Source organism: Carassius carassius, chromosome 18 (genome assembly GCF_963082965.1).
Source record: "Carassius carassius chromosome 18, fCarCar2.1, whole genome shotgun sequence".
NCBI classification, from domain to species: Eukaryota; Metazoa; Chordata; class Actinopteri; order Cypriniformes; family Cyprinidae; genus Carassius; species Carassius carassius.
Genome location: NC_081772.1, coordinates 33,731,031 through 33,740,842, shown reverse-complemented (window position 1 = coordinate 33,740,842; position 9,812 = coordinate 33,731,031). Strand labels below are relative to the sequence as shown.

The following is a 9,812-nucleotide window of genomic DNA, read 5'->3' as shown; positions in this document are numbered from 1 at the left end:
CTTACACTGGTTCAACAGGTTTGTTCAGACTGTAATAGTTCAGTGATTTCTCCAGCCCACCTAACAACATGTTTCTTAGGCAAGACAGACCAAGACAAGATCCTGGTCTGTCGGCGGTCTCCCTCTATGTCACCTACAGCAGCAGCAGTAAGGCACGGTTCTGGTGTGTAAAGACACAGAAAACGCGAGGCAGCCGCCACGCTCCTGATACGCAGCAGAAACGCCACGCAGCCAGTGTGTCACCGGCCTCAGAAAGCCTTTAAATTCATCCGCATCTGCGCCATACATTTTTAGAGCTTCTTTTTTTTCTTTTTTATTACACTAATTGCATTTGTGAACATTGATCCTTTGAACGTAAGAACTGAAAACATTTTATTATTACTACTATCTTAAGTCTGTCATAACTTAAGAGCGCTAGCCCGGTAAGGTTGGCTCTGCTGCAAGAGGACGCATTCTCTGAACTGTGTTTGTTTCACACATAAAATAACCATTTATACATTTATTTACTGTAATTTTATCCGTGGTGAATGCAAATATCCAGTTCCTTTAAAGCCCAATTGTCTCGTATTATCCTGCTAAATTACAAAACAGGTCCTGTGTAATTCCGTCTTTGCTCGTGAATATTAAGGCTGTAGACTCTAGACAGGTCACGTGAGCACAATGGAATTAATATTCATGAGCCGTGACATCTTCTCCCTGCGATGCCCAAGAAATCTCGCAGAGTCTCGCGATAGACGCTTACTTGTACGGCCGCCATATTGTGTGACACTATTTTGATTGTTATCTGTTGGAAGAGAGAAGGAAGAGAGAACATCAGGGAGACAGAAGAGCTGTCAGAAGAGTCCCGAGTGTGTGAAGCAGCGGCGGGGCGGGGTTCTGCCCTCACCGCGGGGTCAGTCAGCAACGCGGTCTGCGGCGCGTCTCGGGGGTGGAAGGCGGCCCGGGAGCGGCGGTGACACGGTGAGAAAGACGCTTAAGATCAGGCCTTCCGAGTCTAACTTATTCCGGGCGGACTCCGCTCTTTCGTGATGTTTGCTCCGGCTGAGGACGCGATGAAAGCCTTTTAACGCGTCGCGCTTCCGCATCCGCTCGATCGGGTTTTCTTTCCAGATTGTTGTCGGTTGACGCGTAGCGTCTGAGCAGTAACGCGCGTCACCGATCTCTCCGCGCAGCGTCAGTTTAAGAGCAAAGATGGTTTGTTCTTGTGTGTTTGCGGTGAAGCGCTGAAATAAACCCAGCAGAAAACACGAAACATCCGCCAAAAACCTGTCCTAACACTAACACACGAGAAGAAGAGCTAGAACACAAACATGATGAACTAGATCTAGTGATCTAGAACTAGGCGCTCTTACTAGTCCCACAATCAGTTTATATAAAACATTGTATAAGTGCATCTCAGTTGCTGATTTGGCATTGGCAGATGAAAACAAACCAATGTTTAATCCAAATGCCTTTGCTCCATCATTTTACACTACTACACTAATAATGTAATAATACTGTAACGATGCGGTAATGACCGGGTGACTGCAGTGACCCTCTGATCTGGATACAGACTGGATCTGGTGGCTACGGTGACCTCGGAATAATGGCGCTTTTCCACTACACAGTACCGGCTCGGCTCGCCTCGACTCGGCTCTGTTTGGTTTTCCACTGTGTAAAAGTTGTACCTGTACCGGCTTCCAGGTACTTTTTTTCGTACCACCTCCGGCGAGGTTCCAAGCGAGCTGAGGCGATACTATAATGTGACGTGAAAACACAGCAGACTGCTGATTGGTCAGAGAGAATCGTCACTATTCACTGCGTCATCATTACACGCGCCAGTTATAGTATCCAGATAGTATCCAGAATAACCCCGCCATTTTTAAAAAGTTTTGCCAGAGATTGCGTGATATATCTAATATATCCCGAGGATCTAAAACAACATGCACTCGATTTCCTCCATTGTCCGGTGTGTGTGGGTAGCGGGTGTGTGTCGCGTAGAAGATTACGTCACGGCAGTTTCCTGCAGCGTCGCTATGACAACCAGGTACTATTGTGGAGGTACTATCTGCAATGGAAAACGGAGCGAAAAGCGAGTCGAGCTGGTACTGGTAATGGAAAAGCGCCAAAAGAGAGAAACAGACTAATATTAGCGTAGATGCCATTCTTCTAATGATGTAGCAAGTACATAGGGTGTTATAGGAAGTGTTCCCGGTTCCGGTTTACCTAATTAATGCAGCCTAAAAATCCTTTAACGGATTTGGATATTAAAAGCATATTAGTATGTTATGTGTAAGCCAGGTTAAAGAGATGGGTCTTTAATCTAGATTTAAACTGCAAGAGTGTGTCTGCCTCCCGAACAATGTTAGGTAGGTTATTCCAGAGTTTAGGCGCCAAATAGGAAAAGGATCTGCCGCCCGCAGTTGATTTTGATATTCTAGGTATTATCAAATTGCCTGAGTTTTGAGAACGTAGCGGACGTAGAGGATTATAATGTAAAAGGAGCTCATTCAAATACTGAGGTGCTAAACCATTCAGGGCTTTGTAAGTAATAAGCAATATTTTAAAATCTATACGATGTTTGATAGGGAGCCAGTGTAGTGTTGACAGGACCGGGCTAATATGGTCATACTTCCTGGTTCTAGTAAGAACTCTTGCTGCTGCATTTTGGACTAGCTGTAGTTTGTTTACTAAACGTGCAGAACAACCATCCAATAAAGCATTACAATAATCTAACCCTGAGGTCATAAATGCATGGATTAACATTTCTGCATTTGACATTGAGAGCATAGGCCGTAATTTAGATATATTTTTGAGATGGAAAAACATCTCCTCATCTTGGATACAGTCATGTGTAGACTCTATTTTCTCTCTATATTGAGATCTAGATTTGTCCCTGGAAACCTCTACATGAACAGGTTTGATGAGGAATGAGCTCGTCCCCCTCGATTCACACACTTCTCAAAACAGACGGTGTGTATGTACTGGATAGTGTTCCATGTTGAACATATTCAAGGGCTACAAAAACAAAACAAAACCTCAAAATAATGTGGCTTTACATTATTTATTGACCTCATGGCTTAAAGTTTTGCGGCACCTAGCTGAATCTCCAGCATGATATCACACTTGAGTTCATGAGCTCATCTACCAATGAATGAGAGGAATACAGCTTTCACTCTCAACCAAACTACCCTCACTAGCCAATCAGAAGAAGACTGGGGTGGGTCTTGAGTCCTGCTGAGCAAAGATGGTCTGCAGACTGGAGAGTAAGATTATGATCCTGGGACAGACGTCCTAACTGATAAAGGACTTAAACAGAAGTGGCTCTGTGCATGGACAGAAACAGACAGAGATGGCAAGCCTTCTGGAAGCTTTGCTAGAAGTTAAGAGAACCAGGTGCTTCTGCTCGTTGTGTTTGAGAAAACTAATGTATGCAACTAGGGTTAAAACATGCTACCACATCACAAATAAGACACTGAATTTGACCCGTCACGAAAGGTTATCACGTGTATGTTTTTTTAAGTTTTGCCATTTTAAGCATTCAGAAGATTTTAAACCGTTCGAGTGAAAGGGATCTTCATCCGGTCCTTGAGCGCCGTCTTCTGTGCTCACACAACTCACTTCTCTCTTCTTTTCACGCTTAAAGCTGAAGTAGGTAACTTTTGTAAAAATGTATTTGTGAAACCTGTCATTATGTCCTGACAGTAGAATATGAGACAGATAATCTGTGAAAAAATCAAGCTCCTCTGGCTCCTCCCAGTGGTCCTATTGCCATTTGCAGAAATTCACTGCTCCCGGTAAGAAACAACCAATCAGAGCTGCGGTCCGTAACTTTTTTTGTGTTCAAGATTTACAAATTGTATATAATAAGCGAGTACACCATGAATCCATTTTCCAAACCGTGTTTTTAGCCTGTCCTGAATCACTAGGGTACACCTATAATAAGTGTTTATATTCAGACTATTTTAGATTGCTTCGGGGGAACCGCGGCGGAGTAACCCGGTACCGTTGTGATTCTTCATAGACATAAACAGAGAGAAGTAGCTCCGGCTACAATGTTCTTCCGCAAGACGCAAGCAGTTCTGTTTATTAACCGCTAGAGCGTCAAAAGTTACCGACTGCAGCTTTAATTGCCAAATACACACAACATTAAGTGAAAATACTCTTTTTGTTTTCAAGTGTCCTCATAAGCACAGTCTTAACTACATTTAAACAAAGATTTAAATGAACTAAACTGAGAAACTGGTGTGTGTCAGAACCATATTAATATTAAAATACAAAAGAAAATCAATCTGCTCAAATTTGCTCTTGACTGAATAACTTCATCTGTAGTATGGGTCAATCTAAATGTGTTAGAGATGAATACTGCTCAGCATTAGCAGACTCACGCAGGGCTGGTTTTGTGTGGAAACATGAATTAATTAATTCTATGAATATAAAAGGCAGAACTGACTGTCTTCAGAAAAGTTTCTAAAATATTTTAATCTGTGTGAGAATTACCTGAGTCTGTGTGATTGGAAGCGATGTCTCAACCAATAGTGAAACTGTGTGTGTGTGTGTGTGTGTGAGCGCGCTGGGGACCCACTAGTCAGAAGATGCTTCTTCTTCAATCACGTGTGTGTCTGTTGAGTGCATGAATGTAATGGCCAATCACAGGCATGTAGATCAGTTACCGGTGATGGAGAAATACGATTAAAAAAGCTGGAGTGCGTTAACTCACTGAATTTTCATCATAAACAACAACTTGCAATGTCTGAACTGTCCTGAGCGCATTCTTCACAACCGGCGCGTGACGCAGCGTCGTCTTCTTGCTTTACAGCGGATCACAGGCTTATAAGTAGTGCTGGGCGGTTTGACCAAAAAATTATATACCGTTTTTTTTTTTTTTTTTTTATTATACCGGTTTTCCGGTTTATGATGGTTTTTTGTTTTGTTTTTTGTTTTTCATGCATAATTAGTTCACAAACACAACATTTTTTCATTGTTTTGATTTCATATCATGTAAAAATAAAGTCTTATCACAGAACAGTAACAATCTTTCATATAGACATTAGTTTAAACTCAATAAATATAAACAACGCATTATTTATGCATTTTACTTCTAGGTTTGTATAATAAGCTGCTCAAGCAAGCGGCAAAACATTTAAACACAATAATTAGCCTACTTTTCTTGATAAAATATTTAAAATTAAAACACCACAGACAGAAACAGTCTCGTGCATTTTGCATTTAAATCTTTATCACAAGCAATCCCTCGGGTCTTAATGAACTTTGTTTTTCTGTTTCCATAAAAGTGAACATATATATTGTTTTCCTTGTTTATCTAAAAGTGCTCTTTTTCTTGTTTTAAACCTAGCCAAAAACCCATGTGACTGCGTTTCCATGTCAATCCATGTTCATTTTTCCTGCGAACAATGCGCTTTCACTTTAATTGAGCGCATGCAGCACAGCAAAAATAGACTCAGTACGTTAACAATCACTGCACTGCTGCAGAGCACCGCTCCTGGAACGCACGACGGACCGTAACCGCGTGCAGCTGGCATCCGTTAATACGCACTGCTGACGGACTGTGTGCGAAACAGGCGTTATAACGTAATACCAGAGCACTGCTGTGTGTACCCTCACCACGCCTCGCAGTCGCTGAAGTGCAACAGTGTCGCGCGGCCGCGGCGCAGCATAACGTTCGTTCTGAACGCTGAGTAATTAAATACACCGGTATGGCAGTATATTCAAAATTAACATTGTAACGGAAATATACACCGGTTTTCAGTATGAACCGGTTTACCGCCCAGGACTAAAAGTGCATTATAAGTGCATTACTGCCATTAATAAGCCTGTGATCCGCTGTAACGCAAGAAAACGAGGACGATGCACCGGCTGAAAAAGATGTCGTGAACGTGCTCAGGACAGTTTAGACATTGCGTAAATCGTAGGTAAAAAACAATATAAATACTGTTCAGTTTCATGCACAGACTGATCGTTTCATGTCTTTACACCTCAATGTATCGTCACGAGCCGCAGGGTTTAATTTGTTTTGTTTGTGTATGTTTTCTTTGACTCTCAAAGATGTGATTCCCCTCCACTGCCTTTATAAGACTGACAGACAGCAACGGTTTGAGTTAAAAATCTCAGTTTGTGTTCTCCTGAAGAGTCACCTACATCTGGGATGCCCTGAGGGTAAGCAGATAAACATCACATTTTCATTTTCAGGTGAAGTATCCCTTTGCCGAGGCGCTCTGTACCTCAAACAACCAAACATTAGAGGCACTATGTAAAAATGGCATGTTTTTGTTTTGCAATTCTTTAGCCTTGGGGTAGAAACTGTAAAAAGAAATGTCCCTTGCCTCCTCCCTCTTTCTTTTTCAAAAACAGATTGCACAACAGATGAGTACAGTATCTAACCCAGTGAAATAGTCTCTGGGCTAATAACTCTTTAAGAAGTGTACAACAGTTCCTCACAGAAAACCCTGCTTCCCAAAGTTACTTCATTACTGTATTGGAAGGTATTCATAGTTTTTCAGCAGAAGTTAGCTCAGATTTACTCAGTTAATGAGCTTCTTGGAGACACACAAGCAGTCAGTAATAAAACAATATCAAAGGAACTAGTTACAAGCACAGGTGAAATAAAGCGTGCTCCAGGATAACACATGAAACTAATAATAATAAGGTTACTACTTTGTAAGTGCAGTTATTAATATTAAATCAGTTGTCTGATGGAAATGTCTGAAAGTTTGAGTTGAGATAGAGATGTACATTGATTTCTATTAACAACAGTAACATTGCAAGAAGCCAAAAAAACAGTGTAAATGTTTTGACAGTTACATGCAAACCATGCAGGTGCCTCGATACAACAGTAAAACAAGCTATTCTGTAAACCTGTAGTGTTAGATTTAAAAATAGCCTAAACAAATGTAATATAAATATAATGACTTCAAAACGAGAATGAGTGTATCTGAATGACTTCATTACTTCTGTAAGCTCATCATCTTTCATCATAACTGGTCATTCTCACACTGAAATACAGTGTTGCTAACCGTGTTTTAATGGGAAACATTTCTCTTATGTGAGTCGAGTCTGAGTTCGAGCGCTTCTGAGCTGATAAATGCTCTGCATCAAATCAGCAGCACTATTTAGTTTGCTTCTGGACCGTTTAACAGGTGATATAACCCTTCGTTTGACTCTTCGAGTGTGTCCAAAGGTTGGGTTATCAACCTCTCTGAACCTAGCCAATTAAACCCATTTCATTAAAGCCACCTAACAATACTGTATATGAAAGTGAGTTAAAGCAGTCATATGATGCTTTTTTAAAAATCATTATTTTGTGTATTTGGTGTAACAGAATATGTTGATCTGCTTTAATGTTAAAAAAACACAATTTATTTTTTAAATACAGTACATTATTGTAGGTCCCCCTAATGCCCCATCTCTCAAATGCGTCGTTTTCTACAAAGCCCCCCCTTCTGACAAGCACAGGGTGCGTTGGACTATAGCTCGGCTACAGACGAGTAGCTCCAGTCGGGGCGGAGCCGTCAAGCTGGACACTTTCTGCTCCCGTTAGTGACACTCACGTGGTGTTTGCATACTCTATCACAGATGAAGTGAATTAAATGCAATATTTGTAAAATACACAGACGTTTTAGAAATGTTTTCACGAGCAACAAAAACAGTTTTTACATACTGCTTAATACAGGGACATATTTTCAAGAATAAAGTTCAACACAATCATATACTATTTAAATAATACAGTGGGGTATATATGCTTTAATCAGTGTTGTGTGATAAACGGGATTCAGTACAACAGTGCGACTACATTTAAAAGCTTTTACCATTCTCAAAACACAGATTTGTTGCCATTATTGGAACTGAAAAGCTTTGACTAACCCGAAACACACGTGATCGTTGTCATGTGGTGAATCTGGCCAATCGTGTCGTCATCAGCGCTCCTGCAGCCGCTCTGGAGAAACTGAGTCAGCCGGCTGCTCTCGAAACACTCTCTGTACTTTGATGACACACGTGACAGTCATGTGGCGTCGGCGCCGTCTCAAGTCGGACAACATTTCTAACCTACATGCACTGCTTCAAGTCAGATAGCGATCGGTTTGCACAATGCTGCGTGAAGTCGAACGCACCTACAGTCTGCTCTGATTGGCCAGCTGACCCAGTGCATTGTGATTGGCTGAACACCCCAAGCACTCGTAGGAAATGTAACGCCCTTTTCTATAATCATGAGCTTCATGACAGACACGGAGATGAAGCTCGTATGTGTTTGCAGAACACAAGACACGGACGGTTAAGACAGCTGACCGTCTTTCTCTCTCTCTCTCTCACACGAGTGCACACACACACACACAGACACACACACACACACACACACACACGTCTGTGCATGCGATACTCTGCACAGCGCAAAACTCCACATCTGAACAGTCAATATGAATAGCAAATACTTTAGCTACTGTATGTTCTCTTAAGTTTATCCAGAAAAAGAGTCAGATTGTCATAGCAATTTGACCCTTTTTTTATTAATTTTTTTGAAAAAACCTTTGCACAGCTAGCCTTGTACGCTCCTAGGTTCATAAAACTGTCGTCCATAAAATGCGTTGCACAGATTCTTTATTTGCGTGAACATTTGGCCGTTGTTACGCTAATATTTCCACATCATGACGTAGACGTGTGGGGGGTGTTTGAGCGAGGTGTTTTAGCCCGGTCTGGATCAGCCTTCTCTTTTAAATAGAATAAACCTTTTTGTGGGAGACTTTGAGCTTTGTAACTCTGCAGATCTCATACATGCACAAATAGCTACATAACACACTAAAGAAAAGGAAAAATAGAAATCGCATCATATGACCCCTTTATATGCATTAAATTATCATTTGATATGTCTGTTTTGGAAATAGGGATGGGCTTTTTCCAAAAAATATTGTATTAGACTATTTGGGCTCATAAAAAAAAGAATAAAAAGAAAAACAGAAAAAAAAGAATATAAAATATTTATTTAAATTACTTTTAATGAGAAAGACATTCTTTTTTTAGCTTTTGATTAGACATCATATACAAGTGTGCTAAAACATTGTTAGGTTATATGGATTCTTTTAGTTGAACGTGTGTAAACAAAAGAGCTGCAACAAATGATTATTTTGATAATCGATTAATCTAACGATTATTGAACGATTAATCATTGATAATTTTGCTGATTAATCAGTAGACATTTATTGATTATTCAGCTTTTGCAATTAGTTAAAATAGTGAGTTATACATATTCTAACGCTTTTGAAAGTCATATTATGTAATTACAGCTATACAATTAATTTATACAAATAAATATATTTGGCACACAAAATGAGATGGCAGAGAAACCATTTAATTATTTAATTACCTAAAATATATTTTTGTAAGTCATATGGATAAGAAACAAAATAAAGGTTAAGTGATAAGATGTTTTATTTTTTGGATAATCTAATATTCACAACATAATCTCTATTAAATTACTTTATAGTGTTAGGATAATCAAAACAGTCCTGAGCTGGATCAAGCTTTGATCTCTGCAAACCAAAACTATAACTTTAATGAAATGTTTTTTTCATTTTTCTTTTCTTTTCTTTTCATGTTTTTTTGAAAAGATTTTATCATTTGCTAGATCCACATTGGAGAGCTGCTTTAGAACAGAAAATCAGGTTGTAATTTTAATAGGGTTTGGGTATCGTTTGGGTTTGTTACGATACCGGTGCCGTTTCGATACTTTTAAAACAGTACCGGTGCCTGAACCGATACTTAAAAAAGAAAAGTGCCACAAAAAACTATGGATAACATTAAAGAACATTACAAAATATAAA

The 9,812-nt window shown here is 39.9% G+C and overlaps 1 protein-coding gene across 2 annotated transcripts in view; it reads left to right on the top strand.

The window, feature by feature from the left end:
- The first annotated feature begins 540 nt into the window (after positions 1–540).
- The window catches only part of LOC132092829 (TGF-beta-activated kinase 1 and MAP3K7-binding protein 2-like), a 33,019-nt gene continuing 23,747 nt past the window's right edge, over positions 541–9,812 (top strand). Inside the window, exon 1 of one of the 2 annotated variants that reach the window (XM_059499268.1) lies at positions 541–960. The gene's annotated coding sequence lies outside the window, so the exon portion shown is untranslated. The remainder of the gene's footprint in view (positions 961–9,812) is intronic. The other variant, XM_059499269.1, reaches the window with a different exon arrangement.